Genomic DNA, 23,408 nt, shown 5'->3' with positions numbered 1-23,408 from the left:
ACACACACACACACTTGCAGAGGGAAATTAAGGTGTATTGGAGCCTTGAGGAAACAGAAAATTGGAGGTCCCCCCCCAACCCCCAGCTGGGCTGCAGGGTTTGGGGTGGCCCTTCACCTCCTGGTGCTGGCTGGGGAGACTGGGTGGACCCTGCTGGACTGGAGGTAGGGAAGCACTTCTTCTCCCTGCTCCCCACCACCCCTCTCCTGTCATGGTTGAATACACACACACAGACACACAGAGGCATGCACACAGACACAGGCGTGCACTCTCTGCACATGAACACACAGGCACAAGCACTCTCTCTGCCATGAACAGACACACACATACACAGACAGACACACATACAGACACGTATGCACACGCAGACACACACTTTCCCCTCACAGGACCACCCCCCAACTGTTGATCACTCTAAAGCAGCCCCAACCCCCACCATGAGTGGCCCGTGGCTCCATCTACCTCCCTACTCCAGCCCCAATTAGACTTACCTGCAGGGAGCTGCTGCCACGCTGATGCAAAGGGGCCAGGCCATGCCTCTGCAGGCAGGCAGCAGTACTGGAAGGGATGGCTTTGTGGGGGCTGAGATGAATTTGTGGGGGGGGCTGTAGACCCCCAAGGTCGTCCCCCCCTCCAGAACCACTGCCTGCCCACGGAGGCACAGTGCTCCCAGCCCGGCCTCAACACACACACACCCCCCACAAGGTGTGGCATGGTGCTTCCAGCCCATCCTGGCCCTCCCCTGCATTGGTGGAGGGGCCCCGCTTCAGACTTACAAGGAAACAAAATGCAAAAGCTGCTGTTTTAAACTTGGCGCTATTTTAGTCTCCCCACTGGGAGACAGAAATGGCACCAAGTTTAAAGCTATGGCTTTTGCTTGCCCTGATTTGGTAGTGGCCCCTGGGCCACAGCCTAGCTGGCCCATCCATTAATCTGCCTATGCACACTTGGGTGGTGTATGGTAAAGTGTGTGCTTTTAGTTGTGTATTATGATTTCTGCGTGTGTCTTTTCATGTGGGCAAGACGGCCCCTGTTGTTCTGGCCATGTGCTCAGCACAAGGCAAGCTGGGACCTGTATCTGGGCAAAAATATGTAAAACCCTCTGAGCCTTATTGGCCAGAGGAAGCAGAAGATCCTCCAAGAGTAAGAAAGAGGCTGGAGCATGGCACCCCCTAATTGGACAAGGCTTTGGTGATCTCACACCAGGTATATAAGAACAACTCAACTAAGGTTTTCTTCTCTTTTTCCTGGGGATGCTTTGCTTGCCTCTTTTCACCAGAGAGGCCAGCAAAGACTATGTTATGGGAAAGCCTCAGGTACAGGGAAAGAATGTCTGTCTCAAAGTTTGAGACTCCTCTTTCCCCTTTTTTTTTCTTGAGTGGGGGTGTTGATCCCTGGAGCAAACTGATCAGGAATGGAGTCCTGGCAGTTTTCCTGGCAGTTCTGGCCACACAGGTCTTGAGTGGGCTAATACCATGGGGGTATTAATCACTGGAGCAGACTGACCAGGTAGTTACTGGCCACATGGGCCTGGCCCCCTCTGCTTTGTAATTGTAGTGTCTCAGCACAGTGGTGTAGCTGAGACTGGATGTCCAGGCTGCAGCCATAGGCCTAGTCCCTTTTTGCTGTTTCGTAGCTAATGCGTTTCAGCCTAGCTGTGTAGCTGAACCTCAGCCATACTTTTGGCTGGGAAATTTGGGCAAGAGTGAAGCCTGACATGGTTTGAACCAGGGTGAGACCTGGCACTTCTTCTTGTTGATCCAGGCCTAAGTGCAGTATAGGCCTGTCCGGCTTTTGCTGCCCAGTTCAGGACCAGCAAGATAGGCGTGGGACTCCTTTTGTAATTTATGCCCCAACCAAGCGGTGTGCCTGGGCACTAGTTGTAGTTCAGGCCCAAGCCAAAATAGGCCTGGCCACTCCTTCAAGTTCTTTTGCAGTTTTCTGCCAAGCACAGCTGGGATTGCAACTAGGAATTTTGGCATGCAGCATGCTGACGAAAACCGCAGTTAACCCCTCAAAGCCAAGATACAGGTGTGGAGGTCAGCACTCTACCACTTCTCCCAGAGCAACAGAGCCCCTTGAAATGCAGAAGGACCCCCACTCTTGAGCAGCTCCTTGCGGCACAGTGAACCCAGGGAGCAGCTCATAGGACTCTTTGGTATGGGCCCCCCTCTACAGCTTATTGCTCAAGGGCAGGTATAGGGGTACAGGCCCCAGAACTACCCATTGGGGATCCCCAAGTCCCAGACTGCCTGGATATAGGTAAAGCCTCCTCCAAGAGGATGCCACCTATAGACTTTGCGTTGTAGTTAATAGTGTTATAAAATTATATTTAGTACTTTATTTTGTTTTGTTTTTTTTCTCTGTAATAAATTTGGGTTCTGTGCTTACACTGCTTGAGAGGAGGGCCTTTTTGTTTATAAGGGATGCCCTAGCAAATTTAGTGTTCCCAGATTTATCAGTGGGGGCTGAAGCCACTGATATAATTTATGAGGTACCCCAAAACATGACCCTGTCCCTTTTTGCTGCCAACTGGTGCCTGGCAGAAGGGTTAACTATAGAACCGTTTTGCCCAGGAAAAAAAATGAAAAAACGACTAGAAAAAGCTGATATATTTCATTTTGTCTTTTCCCTAATGACATATTTCAGTGAATAATTTAATTAAAATTCATTTTCAACAGAACATAATTAATAACTCCTTGAAAACAAGGAGATTGTGAGGTTTGATTGTTCCAGAGAAGAAAGAAGATTATATTTGTTTCAGGCCAGCAAACCAAAGTGTCAGGTATTCCTGATCAGGCAGACTCAGCCTCATTCTTAAGTACTTAACTACAGCTAAGAGGTTTAGTCTTAACTACTTTGAGGAAAATATTACTGTCAGAGCAGGTAGATCAATGTTTGCTAGTTGGCTAAACATCTGGAATATTTCAGCCTTTCATCCTAGTCTGTTCTGAGTTCCTTTTATACATGGCACAAAATAAAACAAACCGTGGAGCCTTTCCCCTGCAGTAGGTCTGGCCAGATAGTGGCATGCCGCAACCTGGTTGGGGCAGCTGCTGGGAGACAAACTCCAGACTCCTTCCCCTGCAGCCCTGCCCAGGGCCTGGCTGCAGCACATGGGGCCAAGGTGACTGTGGGGACAGAAACCCCCCTTCTCTGTCCCCAGTCCCACTGGGCTATGCCTAGGGCTAGGATCCGAAGCTGTCACTGACTCAGGTTAGTGACAATTGGGAGCAGGGTGGGGTTGGCCCAGCGAGCTCTGTCTGAGGCTAGAGCTCAGCCCTGCACAATGCTGCCTGGGATGGTGGTGACTGTTCTCTAAGTTAACCCCTGATGAGATCCGGCACAAACATTTGATAAAGTGCTCCGAGAGAAAACACTTTAAATTATTACATATCCATCCAGGTTGACTCAATGTGAGACCCACCATTTTTAAAGCACTTTATGTGCCATGAACTTCTGTTCTGTTACAGCTGTAAAGCTCTTTCTGCACTCTTAAAGCACATTAATTGTAACATCTGTACCCAGCCAAAGGGGCACCTTTAAGGATAACAGCTGGCTCTGATCCCAAAGGGAAAACACCAGCTGTGAATTGCTGTAGTGGAGATGAGCTCCATTGCACTCTCCCCAGTTGTATATACTGGAGTAAGAGCAGTAGGTGAAGGGAAAGTTTTGGTTGGTTTTACATTCATTGAGAAGACCACTCTGGCAGGAAAATTTTAAAGGTTGCAGCTGTTGCCATGTCCAGCCTCTTAGTATTGCACAGGCAGTGTGAAGGAGATGGGTTGTGAGACCATGTTCCTGTTGTTACTCATATACCCTTTTAGTTGTGCGCACAGTAGGAAGGAAAGTTTAAATTGTGACAAAAATTTGGAAAAGATTTGTCAAAAAGTTGCTATTAATATTTGATTTTGTGAAAAGTTGTCTGTGCAAATTTTAGAATTGGGCTTTGAACTATGTGGGGTTTTCTTTCAAATTCTTCATCAGAAGAGGCAGCACTGCCAACCTGCCTACGCCTGACTGTATCCTACATAACTGGGATACAGAAATATCTGGGAGGCGAGATCCTTTAGGAATAGAGGAAGAAGTAGTGTCTTCACCATTATTCCAGCTTTCCATTTCCGCATCTGTGCTTGTGGGTGAGTGGGATTGTAATGTTGACTGAAACCTCCATATCATTTCACACAGATCAACAAACAGTTGTCAGGTTGTAGTGATTTTCAGTCATTAATAGCTCTAGTTGGATTCATAACATGAGAGACTCCAGAGTCCATTAGCAGTCTCCTGTGACATCCATTTCCCTGCAGCTCATCTGTTAAAGCATGATCAGCCAGTCTGTATTTACAAAGAGTAACACGTAGCCTGAATTCTTCATGAAATACAAAGGCTCAGTAGCGCTACTAGGGAGCAAGTGGGGCACCAGCCCTAGGTATGGACTACAAAGGGGCGCCATAATCTCCTCCCAGGGGGCTTTGTCATGGCAGGGAAAAACCCATAGCATATCTGAGGTGGGGACAAGCAAACAAGGCACTTGGCAGGGGTCAGAGAGCTACAGCAGTAGCAGTGGCAGCAACTGCCTTCAGTGTGCACAGAGCCAGGACAGATAAGACATCCTTTTTTCTCCCCACTTCCTTCATCTACGGTGGTTGGCACACCTCACCCCCACCACCCCAGCTCCTCAGGTGCTGACTGAGTTCACTACACCTCTGCAAAGATCATTCAAAAAGAAAATTGTGTGAAAGGAGACTATGTTAAAAAAATTACAGTCTAAAAATTACAATCCAAGCTTGAAGGTGGATTGCATAACAATCACATTTACTTTTGCATTTTACTGTCCTTTCAAATAGATCATGGTTGTCTCAGAGGTCTTTTCATCTTTACATTTTTCTGATTGTCTTGGCTTGGTTTTAACATTCAAAATATCAGGTTTTCTCTTTGTTCAGTTTGTCAAAGCCTTTAGGTGCTCCATAAACGTTACCCAAAAAGGAATAGAGCATGAGACTTCAGCCAGACTTCCACTTCTTCCTTTAACAACATAGGAAAAGAGAGAGTAGAGGGAACACTGTCTTTGACAGAACTGTTGAGATAATTAAGCAGATCAGTAAAGTTGTTTTTTTTTTTAAATTAAGTTTGGACGTATGGGCTAGGGACAGACATTACACATAAACCGGTTTAAGTGATCAGAAACTGGTTTAAACCTGCAACAGAGCAGATGTTCCATGCACATAAGCCAGCTTGAAAATGGGTGAAATAGCTTTGAGATAAACCTCGTTGAATGTAATATCAGACTTAACTGATTTGGCTCAAACCAGTTTATACAACGTCCATCCCAGACCCCATGCTGGTTTAAGATAAACCAGACACCTCCAGCATCCCGGCATGGTCCCTGGACTAGGCGGGCCTCTGCTCCACAGCAGGGCTGGCCCCTCCTCTCTGCTTCCTGGCTGGAGCTCCAGCAGAGACTTGGAGGCACAGCAGGGTCTGCCTGGCTTCCCCCTACCCTACCCCTCACCCCCCTGCTGCTCATTGCTCAAGCAGAAAATCTCCTCCCTCCCTCCTTCCCATCTCCCACAGCAGGGACCCCAGCCCCGCAGACCCTAGGCATGTGGTGTGCTAGCTAATGTAGGTGTGTGTGTCTCCAATTTCACTGGGACAGGCAGACAAAACAGTGACTGTTAGGGCTGTTCAGAGCTAATCAACAGGTCAGCTGGTAAGCTGTTTAAGAAGAGTTTGAATTAATGGAGAGAGGCTATCGCTTTGCTGATTGGGTGATAAACACTGCTATCATCCCCCTGCTGGCTTGCTCACCTGTCAGTTTGCTGCAGACAGTATCAAGAAGCAAGGAGGGAGATTGAAAAGCTCCGTACCATCAGCAGATGCATGCACTGCACCCCTCCTCCCCCGCTTGCCTTAGAGTGCTAGCAGGTGGCTGGGGTCTGCCAACACTCCCGCCCCTTGAGCAGTGAGTGGGCAAAAGCACGGGATGGTACAAGCAGACCTCCCTAATCCAAACATCCTGCTGTGGCCTGACCACCCCCAACACACACCCCTGCAGCTCAGCACTCTTCAAGGGAAAAGAGGGCTGCTCTAGTGCCCCCTGGCTTCTAGCCTGAGCCACTGTAGGCATGTGCCTGAATTTCCTCAGTCCCGAGAGAATGTCTGTCTGGTTACAAACCAGTTCAGCCTAGCCAGGTTAGACTAACCTGCAAAGATTGAATCAATTCAGACTCAGGCTCTTTGAATGTCTGTCCCTAGCCTTCGTATGCCTATTTGAAAAAGTGTGCCTTATGCTTCCTGAGGGTGTGCTAGGAGACTGCAATGAAGAATTATTCCTATAATGTGTTTTCTAGAGATCGGCCCAAGCCAAAACCCAGCTCTGGTTACCTATGAACTTTGGGACATTTGGAATCTGGATGTAAAACTCATGTTGCAAACTTCTCTCTAATGCATTTTTATTTTAAAACTTGTTTCAATCTCTAACATCTAAATGTTCCACTGATCTTCCTTAGAGACCTCCCCAAAGCAAAGACTTTCCCATTAAGGTTTCATTGTCCTTTAATTTGTGTTTGGCTCACTTTTCTTTCCTAGATGGCATTTTATACTAAGTTCTGAACTGGGTGGAGTTGCAATAAAAGTACAGATTGAGTTCTTCATTACTTTAGATGTGCTCACTTATGATTAAAAAAACTGCTAAAGGCTAATGCCTTACATTCTTTAATAGAAAACAAATAAATTAGCTCTAACTTTCTATTTGACTCACACCACAGGAGCTCTCATGTATTACAGGGATACTAGTAGCTGATTATGCTTTTATTTCTCCTCTTAGGAAATTGATGAAAGGTTTAAGTTCTGACACAAACAGGAAAACACACTAAGAGCAATTTATCCTGCAGGCATCAACTCTTTAAATAGCTACTGAGCAATGTCAGTCTGTTTCCCACAAGGGCCAGAAAGTCCACTGCTCTTTGTTTCTCTGGCCCTGGTATGACTAGAGGCATAAAGCTTTATCCTATCACGGACTGCTCAGCTAGCTTTCAGAATACGCAAGTTTTGTGATCATAGCCTAGGAAAGAACTTGCTGCCACAGAGGGAATGAGGAAGCCTGACTTCCTAGATATTTTGCTCTGTTCCTTTAAGGATATCACTGGGACTTCATTCAGCTCCAAGGTAAGGTTTATAGAATTTACTAATTTAATAACTTTTCAGCCTTTTAGATCCTGTTGGTCCCACCCTCTTGTTTTTCTTAAACAAGGAATGACAGGAGAGGGGAGCAAGCTGTCAAAGATATCACTAGTGGAATTTTCCAGCTCCACAGGAAAGGAAAGGAGGGACAACATGATCCACTGTAGAAAAACAATTGGGTACATTGTAAATGAAAGTGAGTGCACAATGGGTTTGTGTGTGTTTAGCATTTCCACAAGAGTGGAGGAGAGCAAAAATACTGCTGGAAGTTCTAATATCATGAAACTTGTAAAGATCCAATTAATACTTTGTGTAGTTTCTGGAACTATTGTACTGTATACGACATGCTTTAGTTGTCATTGATTTTAAACTTGGAGTACAAGTTTCAGTAATGATCTCCTAATTTATGGCTTGAGGAGGAGCAGAATTTTGCTTTAGATAAGAATCACAGGGTTTTTTTAATTTCACTTGATTTTTGGAAAGAAATTCTCCTCCCTGAATCTCACACTTTATATAGTTCATATAAGTGATGATTCATCCAGAAAAACTATAGCAAAGATCAACTGAAAAACATGTTTATCCATATTAAACCAGGAAACAGAGGACATATAGACCATCCTGTATCTCTGTGGTAGTAAATCTCACCATTCTGGTGAAACACATAAGTCAAATAAGATCAATGCATTTCTTGTATTTAAAAATAAATTTTTCATTTGAAAATATATTTTTCATTAAACATATTTTTCTAGTGGCAGGTAATTCACAGGGGGTCCTCATGGAAATCTTCACCTGTCATTGTGTGTCAAAAGACATGTTTCCAAGCAGGTTGTGTCAAAGGACCTGTTTCCAAACTTGGCAGCTCACTGGACATCCAAAGGAGAAATAATCCAAAGTCCAGAACTACCAATAGTGTGGAACAGTATCCAGCATGCTGAGTCTGAGTGTGTTTTCATGGTCTATGGGTGCATCTACACGTCACCATATGGCAACGTTGCTATAGAGCTGTTCTTTAGTATGTCCTTTCCGGAGTATTAAAGCACGGCACAGTATGGGAGGTACTGCACTGTGCGCACCACACATGGCTAAATTTCCCAGCTACATCACCTAGCAGCACGCTATGTTGAGGGAGCACACCATTACGGCAACATAGCTGGCAATCATGGGTAGACCCACAGGAGTGCTATGTCATCATAACACACTGTACAGCAATGTAACACATTGCTACCTCTCTGGGGTGATGTATAAATGTGCCCTATGGCCAGTAAGTCATAGTAGTAAGTACTTCCCCTGTATTATGGTCAGGCCTCAATACTGACTGAGAGAGATTCTAACAGCTGGCAGCATTGGAGGGAGAATTTGCTAGCTAGTTTACTAATCAAACTACTTAGAAAAGAGAAGGAATGTAGAACTTCGTAAGGTTTCTGAGAAATTGTATGCTAAGTACTGGGCACTGCATTCTGTAATCAAAGGAGCTGTTGTTACTGGGCATCCCATATAATCTCTAGCAGGCAAGTCACAGGTCAGAGACACAAGTGGTGGCTCCAATTGTCCTAAATGCTTCCATGACTACTTTTTGCATCAATACATACATGTATCTATCTTCTGGGTTTGCTTCTAATGAAGTCATCATATATTTGGGTCATCTTCCCTGTGAAATGTCAGGACAGTACTCTGCAATCGGGATGCTAGACTGTACAGCTAAGTGGGAACAATTAAGGCTTGCTAAGTGCGTTAGGGCTAAAAAAATGCTTGTGGGGTATAGCTTCACTGCCTCTGTGAGAAAAAGAAGTGGTGGCACAGACCTGTAGAGATTCTCTGGTGTTGTTTGAGAATCATGGCCTGATCCTTAAATGGCAGAAACAAGCATCACAACATTATGTATAAACTGTCCCACTGGGGCTGACTGGGGCGGAGGGGGGATGCTGATGCACTTCCCCCCCCAAACCTACCCCCCAACCCCCATTTGATTCCTGCTCCACACAATGTTTAAAACCAACTGCCTGGAAGTAGTAACAGCATTTCTAGTTAGGCGGTGCTGAGGGAGCCAATGGCTTCCTGGCTCCTTATAATCTACCTGATCCCTTCTGAACTCCAATCCCGTCTTCTTTTTAACGATCTTGACATTCCACCAGTCAAGCTATCCTTTGTTGTGCAGTTCTGCTGACTGTTAGCTTTTTCCTGGTAATGATGTTCCTATATCACGGTCCTGCAGATTGTTTTTCTAATGAAGTTACGTTTTTTTGGCTTCAATCTTAAACTGAATAGTACAGTCTTAAGCCATTGTATATTAGTAAATCGTCTACTTCACTTTGAACTGGAGGAAAATATGTGTTGTTTTAAATGTGATTATGCACCTCACCATCTGTACCCCCCCATTTCAAAATTCTAGATCTGCCCATGTGACCCACTTTTCAAATTTCTTCAATTATTTTAATGATTCCTTACTAGAAAATCTCTTTTTATTTAAGAAACAGTTTTAGAAAGATTGCTTAGTTTGGAAAACTCTGTATAAGTGAAACCTATATAAACAATCACAGCTCTGATGCAAACTTATGTTTAAGAGATCCCTCACCTGCAGCTACTTTGAATATACTGAATATATTTCTGATCCACCTTTATTCTGAAAACTATGGTCTTAATCAACTGATTTTACCAGGTACCTTGCTTCTAAAAGGTTCTACTCTACATGTTATCTTGACTTCTTCACAAAGGGTCATAGAAGATTATGAAAATATGCCTTTCCCCAGTAACGTTGCTCTGATCTTTGCTATGTACTCATATATATGTAGTAATCTTCCCCTTAGGACATTGTGTATGTACTTCATAAGGAAAAAAAAAAGATTAACAGCACAATACAATACAATCAGGCTTACTTTACAAGGCTCTTGCAGAAATCCCAGCCAAGTAAAAGAATAAATAACAGCTGTGCTAATCAAAGGCAAATTTTAACAGATAAGACTTGAATTTGGATGTGAAAATACCAGTAAAGTAGGCAAGCCTAATGTCTACAGAAAAGGAATTCCAAATAGAAAGTGTACTGTGGTTTAAAGGTGTAGGGGAGAATTTTCAATGGTGCTTCAGTGGCTTAGAAGCCTAAGGCCGTTTTCCAAACTCACTCAGGTATTTTGGAGCCTTAGTACATACATCACTTTACAAATGAGAGCTTCTAAGTTACAGAGAAGCTTTAAAATTTTTTACCATCAGTTGACAGTCTTGTCTTAAATTCCAAGAGCAGATATTGCCCAAAGAATAGCTGAATATAGACTATGGTGATATTAGTGGAGATGGAAAAACTAAATGAATAATATGTAAGTGATAAAGATGGCACATGAACCAATATTTTACAGGAAGCCAGTCTAGTGGCCTTGGTTTGGGTAAAAAAACAAGAAGATGTTTTAGTCTATTTTAATAATGCTGGTAGAGGTACATTAAAGCCACTGTCACTGATGTAAATATAGCCCTTGACAGGAAATCCTCCAAAAAAATAGAGTTGAAACAGTTCAATTCAGATGTATTATAACAAATTATAAGCAGTTTGGTGTCGTCATGGGAGAAGACATTACAGCTTCGTAACGTTCAAAGTGCCTGCATAGCGACTGAGCCGATAAGATCGTTACAGGATGGAGGATTGCCTTGAGAATTTTCATCCCCACCATAGATCATGGCATTTATCTAGACAGAATTGGAAACAGAAACATATATTCATGATGATAATGAAAGCAACAACAGTTTAGTCTTACCAGTCAGTTTAGATGTGAGCATTCGGACATGATCTACTATGTTTGCATAGTGATATTATTACTTTTTATGGGCCGTCTAAGCAAAACTGTGTGGTGGGTTGACAAAGCTCACTTAACAGTTGCAGCCAGACAAACTCTGTAAGCATAAACAGCTCTATTATTCATGGTCTACAGCTGTTTTAAATCAGAGATCATCGTTCCATGGTCTAGCAGACTAAGCGTGGCCCTAGGAGCCAGAACTCTTGTATTTTAATCCTAGCCCTATAATAAAAGTGTTGTGCGACATTAAAAACATCACTTTATTTCTCTATATATAATGCTTTCCTCTCAGTGGCCCTAAAATGACAAATTAACTATTGTCTGTAAAATGCTTTAAAAACGTAAAATGTTCCCGAGTGTGGCTATGATGACATTTTAATTATAATGGCGTTTGTAATATTGCTGCCCCATTCCAGCAAGTACCCAAATAGAACCGTTGATACTCAGAGTCAAGTCCATGGCTCTGGATAGAGACCACTGTGCCCTGCTGAAGAGGGAATTCTCTTGGATCCTCTTCATGCTCTACCAGTAAAGAACTGGTCTGTCCTGAGCCAGTTTATCAGTACAGTTTCGAACAAACTGAAACTCTACAGGGAATGGCATAGCAGCATAGGAGCACATTGATGCTGATGCAGTGAATTGGATTGTGTACCCATCTTATAATGTTTGAAAGCTAAAATAGCAATCCTGGATCTGCCTCGTTAGAGTCTTGATGATTTCTCTTCAAACAACAACCAGTTCCTTCACAGACACCCAAGATCTAGAAATTGCTTCCACTGGAATCCATGAGAAAATTTCAACAGAAGCAGAATTGCACCCCAGGGCTATAAATCTGCAAACCTTATTCCAGAGAATAGTTCCATTGACTTCTGTAAGGTTATGCACATGACTTAAGAATGCTAACAGGAGGGGGGTTGGAAGATCAAGTCTTCACTGACCCCTTTCTCTAAGAACTAGGATTCCCTGGAGCTATGGAGACTTTAAAAAATCTGAAGGCAGTGAAAAGAACTTGCCTCAGAGTGACTGGCATGTTGAAAACTACAGACTTGTTTCAGACCCCTTTGCATTAAATGCTTTTGGTAAATGTTTAAAAAACAATGAGAATATTCGCTGGCAATTAGATGAGTGATGTGACACTGCCTGAGTAAGTTGCTGAGTAAGACTGGAAAACTCTGTGTTCACCCTTTGCTATGTGATTTGCTGCATTCACATTTTAAAAAATGATTTTGCTTGCTATGTTCTGTGTCCTTGTTATGGATGTTAGAAAGAAGAGTAATGTGGCGAAAGAGGTCCAGCCCATACTGGAGTCTAACTAAGTGGTTTGGAATCACTCCTGGATTCCAACTAAGTGGTTTGGCTCTTTAAATCAAGGCCATTTTTTGTAGAGAATATAGAATGACTCAAACCTATGTTGAAATGTAGGGTGTTGCCTTGACAATCCCATATAGAGATGCTATTATTATCATAGCTATGCACAGGCCTAGTAATCACTTTAAAATCTCTGGCAAGAGTTTTTAGCCAGTTGATGAGAAATGTATGGACAAAATGTAAGAATACACTTGTTTCACTCTCCTTTTTTATTTTTTTTTTTCATTTTCCAGTGGAAAGCTGGAATACACAATAAAGGACGCCTACTTTCTATGATACCAGACACACTGATGAGCCAGTGATTTTTTTTTTCCCCACAACTCATGACCTCATGTTCAGCTTCTCCTGGGCTGTGTTTTCCAAGAGTCAAGGCCAAGCTTTTGGTCCTTATTTTCAACCCTGACATCCTTACCCATCCCATTCCCCAGGCTTGACTGTTTATAACTATTATTGTGTCATCTCCACCCTCACCATCACTCAAACAGAGGTACCCGACATGTGCATATGTCTAACAGCTTATTGCACAAACATCTCTTGTGCTTATTTTTCAATGCAATTTCCCTGGACTAATCTTTGAGTCTGCTGTGATCTTCTCTTTTAAATCTTTCCACAAGATCCATGCTGGTCCTAATTCTTGCACCAATTAATGGTGGCTTGAAGGCTGAAGAAGTTATCTGATAGTTTGTTTAATTCTGAAATAAAACCTAAACATCTGACTCTCTGGAGAGTGATTTAGTCCTAATTGTTTCTTATTTACATTTTAGCTTCTAATATCATTTCAGTATGGATCTTATGTATAACCCTGAATGAAAACCTGGCCTCAAAAACAAAACTTTCAGTGACTTCTGTAGGCCAAGAAGTATTTTTTTTCCCTGTATCTTTACATGTATGACCTGTTTGGGTTTTTTTGTTTGTTTGATTTTTTGCCTTAGCTTTCTGACATGTAAAATGTTTTGGATACTTTGGTTATGATGTGAATATTAAGTATCTAAAAACAAAAGTGATGATAATCCATTCTCCTGCAGTTGCCACATTAGATGATAGATATAACTATTTCCTTTAGGTAGAAGCAGACACTGATTGAAATAACAGGAATAATTCTTCTAAATGTAACATCTACATTGTTTTATTAAGTGGTCTCACTAACTCAAGAACTGTATATTCTACAGTTCTAATTTAGGACACTTTTCAAAGTCTTTGATATTATCCTTAAAAGTGTACTTATGTGGCATAAAAGAGTATTATTTTCATATATTCAATTAGTACATCATCTTTTTTTAAGCTAAAAATACTTCCAACCATTTCTTCATTCTGTAACACTGAGCCAGTATTCCACAAATTACAATATCTCATGGAAAATACAGACCAAGGGTAAAGTGAAAATTGCTTTACAGCCAACCTACAGCCACAGGATAACACAGAGAAATATAAATGATGAAAAGTAAATTTGTTTATGTGTTTTTCTTTTTCATAACCTCTATTTTATTAGAACCACAAAAAACAACATTTTGCCTTTGATCATGTGGAATCAATCAAGGCAACATAACTAAGAAAAAAATGACATGCTCTCAAGAAATGACCCATGATTTTTATTGTGACAGTGTCAATCTGTTCCCTACTTTGTGGAATATTTAAGCGTAAGTCCTCAGATAAAGTAACAGTTAAGTCAAATATCTTCAAAAATTCCTTTTTGATTATTTCATTCTTTCAGCCCAGTCTGCAAACATTTCTAAACAAAATACTTACTGCTGTAATGCAGGGAAATTGATAAGATTTACCTAATATGAGGGAATATAACAATGTACGGGGAATTATAACTGATTGAACTTAAGTAAATTTTTGTTTTATATTTGAATAATGGCATAGTTTATTAGACAGTTGCTATATTTTATGTCTATTTCTATGATTCTTTGGGTTGTATAGCAATTTATACATATATATCAGAAAATGTTAGACTTGGTTAGCTAACATACCATGAATTTTTAGAGATTAGGATTAGCTTTGGTATACAAGAAAAGTAAAATTGAAGGTGTACAATGGTGATATCAAAATTATAAAGAAAGGGAAGGAATTAATGGTTATAGGGCTCTGATGTTTAAAACTAAGGATCATGGGAAACTTTAAAGGGGTTTTGTAAGCAACAATACATTCGAAAGCTATCAAACAGACTCCCTACTAAAGACATAGTGGGCATGTCCAGATGTGGGTGAATGTTTGGTTTCCCAGGGACAACTAGCAGTGGTGCACCTTGCCCCAGGGAATGCCTGTGCCATGCGTGTTTTGGTGTGTGGCAAGTTACCCCAGGTGTGGTCAGGCAGGTACCCCCCGTAGCCTTACCTAGGGCCTTGGGGGCCTCCTGGGGCTATAGCCACAGTGATCCTGCTGGACAGAGCCTGGCCAGCAGCTGCAGCACAGCTCCAGACAGCCTGGCTCCACTTTTCAGCAGCACGCACTGCTCCATTTTTTCCCCCTGTGGGTTTTTTTGACCCCCTGGATGTCCAGGGGGTCAAAAAACCCATTGAAAAGAAAAACCGAGCAGTACACAGTCAAGTAACACACCCTTGCAGTGCAGAGAACACCAGATTCTGCAGTACATGGCACTGCCAATGTTTTTGGGGTGCCACATACCACACAACCGTGCTCGTCTGGAGGCACCCAGTGCATGTACTTCTTGACAAATCAAGTATGTCATATTTCAGAATCAGAGGCATGAAGTAAGTTCCACCAAGCAATAAAGGAGACTACTTGTTGAAAGTTGGGGTGATATTATAAGCTTGGAGATAAGCAAAGATAATATTTATATTTAAGAAGGAAAGGAAAAAAAATAATCTGGGTAACTAGAGGCTTTCTCATCTGACCTCAATAGTACTCAAGGCTTTCAAGGAATTTATGAAGGAAACAATATTAAGGAGACTTTGTAATAAGTGAAAAATGGGATAAAATTCACATGAGTTAACCAAACATAGACCATGCTAGGCTAACACATTATCTTTCTTTGATATGATAACTTATTTTCTAAACAAACGTGAGGATCAATAAGAAAACTGTTTTAAGGAAGAATATAACTAAATGCAAAAATACAATAAGTAGTGTTAAAAGAAGTGTCAGTCTGGAGTGAGGTTATGTTGGCCATACCTCAACAACCAGACTTGGGGCCAATCTTATTTAATATTTTAATTTAGGACCAGGATAAAAAAAACAGGATCCGGTGATTTGATATTTCCTGATGACACAAAGCCAGGGGGACATCATAAATATAAAGGTGGATCAGGATATCATACATAAGAAATTGGCTGACTTTAAGGACTCCAGTAATGGAAATGGAATTAAGTTTAATACCACAATACAGAGGTCAAGGCCATGCACTTAGGGACTACGTGAAATATTTATTGTTTTAAACTCCTCAGTTAGAACAGACTGAGAAGGAGAAAATACCAAATGTAGTAGTCACAAGACTATGTGCTATCAATATGACAAGATATGGAATAATCAAACATCCTAGGATGTATCTGGAGAGGTCTTCAATAGTAAAAGGGGTATAGTTCATTCTGCAAGAAAGTGGTAAGACCTCATCTGGTATAATGTATAAAATTCTAGTCACCAAGAATGATTAGTTTGAGTGGTATTTTATGGTAATGTTGCTTGTGCTAGCAGGACATTAGACTCAGTGAATCAGGAGATTATAGTTCTACATACTTAGTTCACATAGCAAAAATATATTTCAGCTGAATGTTACAAATTGATGAATTAGGGAGAAAGATCCTTTGCTTTTGAATGTTTAGCTGAAGGGCCAATTCCTTTCTTCAGTTACATCAGTTCAACTGTAATGGAGCAATTGGGTGCATACCAACAAGCATTCATGTGTGGTTTGCGGCACCTCAAACCACACATGGTGCATGTGCACCCATTCACCATGCTGCTACTTAGCAGTGTGAACCAGGTTATTTTACACTGGGAGACCCTGGTGTAAAAAAAAAACACTGTTAAAAAAGCAGTACAGGGCACGCAGAAACAGAGCCTAGCCAGCCAAAGCCACGCTCAAGGCTCCAAGCAGCTGGCTCAGTGCCACTGCTGCCCCAGGACCCCAGGTAAGGCTGCTGGGGCCAGCACAGGTGCCAATTGACCGTGTGCTGGAGTATACGTGTAGAGGCTGCTGCAATTTGTGTCATGGAAAACACTCATCCTTGTACGTGTGTGCTTGTCAGGACATGCCCATTCTGTCTGAATTTGTCCCTTAAAAGTGCTTTGGAGAGTAGGATACTATACATCCTACCTAACAACAACAATGCTGGAACTAAGTGGAACTTAGAATGATTAGATAAGATTAAGAAGATGGGTAAGAAGATATTTGTACATTTACACACTGCATTGAGATTAATGAAGCATTTGACCCATCACCCTTTGCAGCTTTTTGTGTCTAACACTTCCATATTTCTCCTTCCTTGGAAAAGCTACTTTGTGGTTCTAGAGCTAAGATATTTTTAACAGCCTCCAGTGATCGGACCCATGTAGGTTTCCCTTAGTCATTGTCTTTGCTTGTTGAATTATTTAAACCTCATATGAGCTCTAGATCGCCTAGATTTGTTACACCTGTAACTGTATCCTGTATAAGTTATCAATAAATAAGTGCTGGCAAAGGCATTTGCATCCAACATTCTGGAGAGTGGCTAGATTCGGGATCAGCCTATACATTAATCTCCTCTTCCTAATCTACATGTTTATAATTGCAAAGAAGATCACATATAGTGCTATACAGCCCTGGGATGGAGACTCAGCGGAGGCATACTATCCAGTGGTAGCACCTGAAGGTATTTTGCTTCCCTCTGATGTGACACCTCCTTGAACTCTGGGAGCCAAGGGTGGATGTGGCTTTTCTACTCCCTTTTTCAAAGGTTCAGAGAGAACTTTTATCTTATACGTAGGCTTGGCAGAATTCAACTTATTTTGTTTTCAATTTCAATGGCTAAAATCAATGTTTATTTTTAAGAATTTCCTCTGGTTTTATCAGTTTTTTTTAATTGATGTAAATGTTCATAATTGCACAGAATGAGGGGCATGTGAGAGAGAAAATTGCGTAATGACAGTATTCTGTTAAAGCTTTATAAAATCATGTTAAAATATATAAAAGTAAATAACCGTAAGTCAATAAAGCATACCTGCTTTAAATCATTCTGTTCATTCATCCAGAAAGAGCTGGGTGGCCAGAGACCAGGAGAGAGCACAGCAGCACTCCAGAGCTCAGGGAACACTGGGAGAAGCAGCAGCTGCCCAGCCTAGGGTGGGTAGCAGCTCCCTTTCCCTGTGGCCCCTTAGGAGGCACCAGCCCTGCTTGGGAGGCAGCAGTGGAGGGGTGGCTCAGCCCCTTGATGGCCATGTCCTCCCACCCCTCCAGGCAGTGTGGGGGCAACAGCTAGGCTCCAGGGGCACCCCCATGTGCCCTGCCCCATGCATACAGGGGCTGGGTCAGGCAGGAGTTCTGGAAACACACGGAGAGGCAGCGTGATCAGGGCAGGGCATGCAGGGGTGCTCCCAGGGCCCAGCTGCTGCCCCCACATTGCTCAGATGGGTGGGAGCCTGTGGCCATCAGGGGGCCAGGCCACCCCTTAGCTGGTACCTGCAAGGTGGGACTTGCCCCCTAAGGGGAGCTGCTTCTTACCCCAGTCTGGGCAACCACTGCCTATCCCCATGTTCCCAGAGCTCCTGCATGATCGAGACAGGGACCCAACTCCCAGTGAGCCTTGATCATGTGGGGGGTCAGGCCAGCACACTAGGAGTTTGGCTCCCAATCCCCAGCTGGGACCTGGGCAAAGCAAATGGCTGACAGCACCAGATTCCCAGCTGCCAGCAGCCCTACCCTTCTGCCTCCCCCCACCCCCAGCATAACGGTCCCAGTATGGCCCCCAGCTCCTGCAGCAGCTGCTTGAGCCACTACCAGAGGAGCAAAATCTGGGCAGCGCAGCCAGGACCCCCCCACCCCACCTGCAGCAGCTGCCACATAGGTGTATGTATGTATGTGTGTGCACACACACGTGGCACCCCCTGCCCTAGATTTCCTTACCCCATTCCCAGATTCTTTGTATGTCCCCTTTCTATTAATATTGATTTCCATTGGTCTCTGAGTGACAGGTGAAATCAATATTTATCAATAAAAATTGAATTCTGCCAAGCCTACTTATTTGAAACCTAGTGCACTAACTGCTGCAGTAAGCACAACCATGCAGCAACTGTAACCAATTTTAGAGATGCTAACAACACTAATGACATTAGCCTGTGTGAGCCCTTGCAGAGAGAGGGAGCAGACATTAGATCTGGCCTAGTGTATGTGCCAGGTCACACTCCTTCCACTCCTTACCATTCATGCAATACCAGACATACTTAAGACTATAATAAATAAGCTTGGAAGGGGGTGTGATCTAGGGGGTGAAAACAAGGACTGGGTATCAGGGAGCTTATGTTCTTTCCTTGAGTATATCTCACAGCTGCCATGTTTCGTTGAACAAATCACTTACTTAACAAGTGTTTTCTTCAATTTAGCATTATGTAAAATGATACTTCTTTAACTTGCAAATGTAATTACAAAAGGCTTAATAAAGTAATGCATATAAAGCATGAATATGAGCTAATACAAATAGTTCATTACGTGAGTTTGTTTAAGCATATACCAAGGATCAGAAAAACTTGTTTCCTTTGTGCAGATAGCCTTTAACTGCAGGTTTAAAAAATTGTGTTGAAAATGTATATGTTAAAAGCTGCCACTTACGAGAGGATTTGATCTCTTCAAAATGCTTCCTACAAAAGGTCTTATTGAACATGCTCATTTTATTCTTGACCATATCCCTTAAAATCTATACCTAAAATAGCCCTTGTTTGTGTCTTTAAAAAATGTAAACTGGCACATTTGACTTTTAAGTGGAAACCCTAGCAAAAAGATTTTTTTTAATATGGTTGCTGGAAAACATCTTTTTCTAACTCACTAAGTAAAGGGAAGGCTAACAGATGGAGGGAACTCTTAAGTTGGGCAAGACATGCTCATACCATTTAGGGACTGCATTGCTTTGAGAGTGAAGTGGCAATAGACTCCCCTCCAGAATCAGCCCGTAATCATTCAGTGGGTGTCACCGGTGACGCATAGGAGGTGCAGGTGGGTGCACATGCAACCGCTGTGTGTGGTGGTGCATACCCTGCAAAAGGGTGCTGCTGACGGCACCTGTGGGCGGTTGCCATTCACCATCATCCCCCCTTTGCTGCTGACACTACCGGTGGCATTTGCAGGCAGTCCGCGATTGCCACTGGCTACTGCCACTGCTGCCAAGAGCATCTGCAGGTGGTTGCTGACCACCAGTCAGCACTCGCCACCTCCACCCCCCTCTGCTGACAGCAGTGTGACCACCTGCAGGAGCACACTGTGCCCCCCCAGCCTCTGGGGCACTCAACATTCATGGTGGATGAAGTACATCCTTTCTGGTGCACTGGGCCAACAGATGCAGTATGAAAGCGAGTCTGTGTGGGCTATGAACCAACCCTTCTTGCCTTCCTGCTGTCTCTTTGGGCAATGATACACCTGACAGAGCAACTCCTTCACACTCAGGGGCTCTGACTGTGACTGGCTGAACGGTTACAGAGATAGATTCTTACACATACTCAACTGCTTGGTTACAGTATCACCCGTTAATATGTTAACAAGATTGCTATTTCTCTTTATAAACAAAAGATAGCCACATTAGAATTTTTTTTTCATTAACTTGTGACAGATAGTACAACTGAACCTTACTAACTCCTAATAATGACTATGGGTTATGTAAAGATGTTACACTTATGTTGACCTAAACCTAACCATAGATTGACCTACATAGTGTTAAGTCCATCGGACTGAGTACAGACATTCAGAAAGGTTAGGGCAGGGGCAGGCAATTATTTTGACTGAAAAGCTGCTTAATGAGTTTTGGTGAGCTGCCAAGGGCTCTGCCCCTTGACAGGTGCCCCACCCCCTGGTCACCATGTTGGGACCAGAAGTCCCACCCCTAACCTTTGTCACTGGAAGTTCCCTGCCTTGCCCCCAAGCCTCCCCCTTCACCCCATCAGAAGTACTCCTTTTGGGAGGGGAGGGGTGCCACCTTGAAACCAGAAAAAAGCCATATTATACACTAAAAGTCAAATACCTACTATAACATGTTTTAATGTTATTACAAAAAATATTTTTGTTGTGATTTACATATGCATAGGGTATATAGAGATGGTTGCATAATAACTCAGAAATACAGTCTTACTTGTGTGTGGAGGGTGTGACGTGTGGCTGGGGGTGGGAGTGTGTGTATGGTGGGATGTGGTGGGGGTTGTGGTGAGGTCTGTGAGGGCATGTCGCTGTATGGGGACAATAGGATATGTTGGGGGTGTACATTGGGAGCGTTGTGGGGGCAGGGTGTGGGTGTGTGGCATTTGTGGGGTGTGAGGGAGGATGGGGGGATGTGGAAACTTCCCACACACTTCCCCCGCCCATGGTACACAGACCGCACCACCAGTAGCAGCAGCAGGTGACAGGTGGTTGGAGCACTTGTGCCCCACACAGATGCTGCCTCCCAGAAGTGTACAGCTCCAGCCAGTGCTGCATGTGATTGCAAGGAGCGCAGTCAGTCAAGCTGGCCCACCTCTATCATGCAGGGCCCCATGCAGTGCACATGCAGCTCCTCACACCTGTGCACCACTGGGGGAAGGCCCTGCACAGTGGAGCTGGCAGGTCCACATGGAAGCTGCTGCTTGCTGGGCCAGGACCTTCTACCCACAAGGATGGGAGGTCAGGTGCACAGGCTGGGTGGGGTACAATTAGTTTGTGGGCACCTGTGGGCCAGATGAAATTGCCTGGTAGTTCTGGCCCACAGACCATATTTTGCCCACCTTTAGGTTAAAGGACAGTCAGATTGCATTAAAAATGGCCACCCAGTATAACTTAGTTACACTAGTTAGGTGGATCTACATGCAAGCTATACAGAAGTTCAGGACAGTTAGATCAGTTTAAAAATGGCTAACCCAATCTAAGTTAAATGTATCTCAGAGGTAGAATAATTTAACTCAGATCCAGTGAGACTAATCTAACTGAACTTCTGTACAGTTTCCAGCACGGCCCTGGGGCTCAGAAAGCCCAGCCACTAGCCCCAGCCCCAGGGCAAACCCCTTACCTGAACCAGGCTATTTTTAGCTCCCTCTTTCTCCTCCCAAACAGACAATGCCCCCATGAACCATAGAACAATAGATTCATAGACATTAGAGCTGAAAGGAAGCTTGCAAAATCATAGGGTCCAGCCCCCTACCCAGGGGCAGGAAGTCAGCTGTGTTCAAATGACCCCAGCAAGATAAGCATCCAAATGTTTCTTAAAGGTATCCAGAGTAGGTGCTTACACCACTTCTGGAGGGAGTCTATTCCAGACTCTGGGGACTCGGACAGTAAATAAGTTTTTCCTTATGTCTAGTCTAAATGGTCTTCCTGCAGTTTGTGACCATTAGATCTTGTTTTCCCTTGGGTACCCTGGTGAACAGACATTCTCCCTGTTCCTGATGCACACCTCTTATATACTTATAGGCTGCAACCAAGTCACCTCTGAGCCTTCGCTTCTCCAGGCTGAAGAGTCCCAAGCCTCTCAGCCTCTCCTCATAAGGGCTGTTCTCTTGACCTCTAATCATGTGCTTGGCTCTCCTTTGGACTCTCTCAAGCTTGTCCACATCCTTTCTAAAGTGTGGAGCCCAAAACTGGATGCAGTACTCCTGCTGCAGCCTCACCAAGGCCAAGTAAAATTGGAGGATGACTTCTTGGGTCTTGCTTGAGCTGCATCAGTAGATGCAAACCAGAGTTTTATTTGCTTTGCTGAATGTGGCATCATATTGGTGGCTCATGTTCATCTTGTGGTCAGTCATGAACCCCCAAGTCTCTTTTGGTCATGGTGCTAGTGCATGTAGCACTGCTGAGCCTATAAATATGATGTGGGTTTTTTCTCCTGAGGTGGAGCACCTTGCATTTCTCTGTGTTGAATGTCATCAGGTTTTGACCCATCTACCTTGCTATCTTGTTTAGGTCAGTCTGAATTGCCAGCCTATCCTCTAGCATGACCACACACCCATGAATTTGGTGTAATCTGTGAACTTAGCCAGTCTGCTTCTGACATCCAAATCCATATAATTTATGAATATATTAAAGAGTACTGGTCCGAGTACTGAGCTCCAGGGACACTACTGGTCACCATGCACCATGTTGACTCTGTTCCATTGACTATCACTTTCTGGGTCCAACCATGGAGCCATTTTCCCAGTCATTGGACTGTAAGGTTGTTGAGGCCACAGTTCCCCAATTTTACCATGAGGACATCATGGGAGACCAAGTCAAAGGCTTTTTTGAAATCTAAATATATGACATCAACCTCTTCTTGTTTGACCAGGTGATACATTACCTGGTCATAGAAGGAAATGAGGTTGGTCAGGCAAAACCTGCCCACAACAAAACCATGTTGGCTATCTCTCAGAATGTTGCCTTCCATTAGTCTGTTGTTGATGGCTTCTTTGGTGATTTTTTCCAAGATCTTTCCAGGGATTAAGGTCAAATTGATTGGCCTGTAGTTCCCTGGATCTTCCTTCCTTGAAGATAAGCACCACATTGACCCTCTTCCAATCTTCAGGAACCTCTCCTGAACACCACGAGTTCTCAACTATCCTCACCATTGGTCCTGCTATGACATCAGCCAACTCTTTTAGTCCATTAAGAATGGCCTCTTTAATAAACTTTTCTAAGACCTTCCGTGGGATAGAAGTCAGGCTGATGGACCTATAGTAAGCCAGATCCACTTTCCTCCCTTTCTTGAAGATAGGTACCACATTGGCCTTCTTCCAGTCTTTGAGCACTTCACCAGAGTGCCAGGAGTTTTCAAAGATCTGTGCCAGATGCTGGGCTATAATGCTAGCCAGCTCCTTGAGTACCCTGGGGTGTAGATTGTCAGGGCCAGCTGACTTGAAGGTATCCAGCCTCTCAAGGTGTTCCTTCATAAGGTCAGCATTAATGGAGGGCAGGGGATCTCCCTCACCCAGACCTCCCTGTCC

The 23,408-nt window shown here is 43.5% G+C and overlaps 1 protein-coding gene across 3 annotated transcripts in view; it reads left to right on the top strand.

The window, feature by feature from the left end:
* ARHGAP28 (Rho GTPase activating protein 28) overlaps positions 1–23,408 on the top strand; it is a 135,726-nt gene that overhangs the window by 43,928 nt on the left and 68,390 nt on the right. Inside the window, exon 1 of one of the 3 annotated variants that reach the window (XM_019525649.1) lies at positions 6,965–7,167. The exons of the other annotated variants lie outside the window; for them this stretch is intronic. The gene's annotated coding sequence lies outside the window, so the exon portion shown is untranslated. Of the gene's footprint in view, positions 1–6,964; positions 7,168–23,408 lie in introns of those variants that run through there. 3 annotated transcript variants of the gene reach the window in all.

Source organism: Gavialis gangeticus, unplaced genomic scaffold, assembly GCF_001723915.1.
Source record: "Gavialis gangeticus isolate Ggan-Ray unplaced genomic scaffold, GavGan_comp1, whole genome shotgun sequence".
Taxonomy (NCBI): Eukaryota; Metazoa; Chordata; order Crocodylia; family Gavialidae; genus Gavialis; species Gavialis gangeticus.
This window is presented reverse-complemented; position numbering and strand designations above follow the sequence as displayed.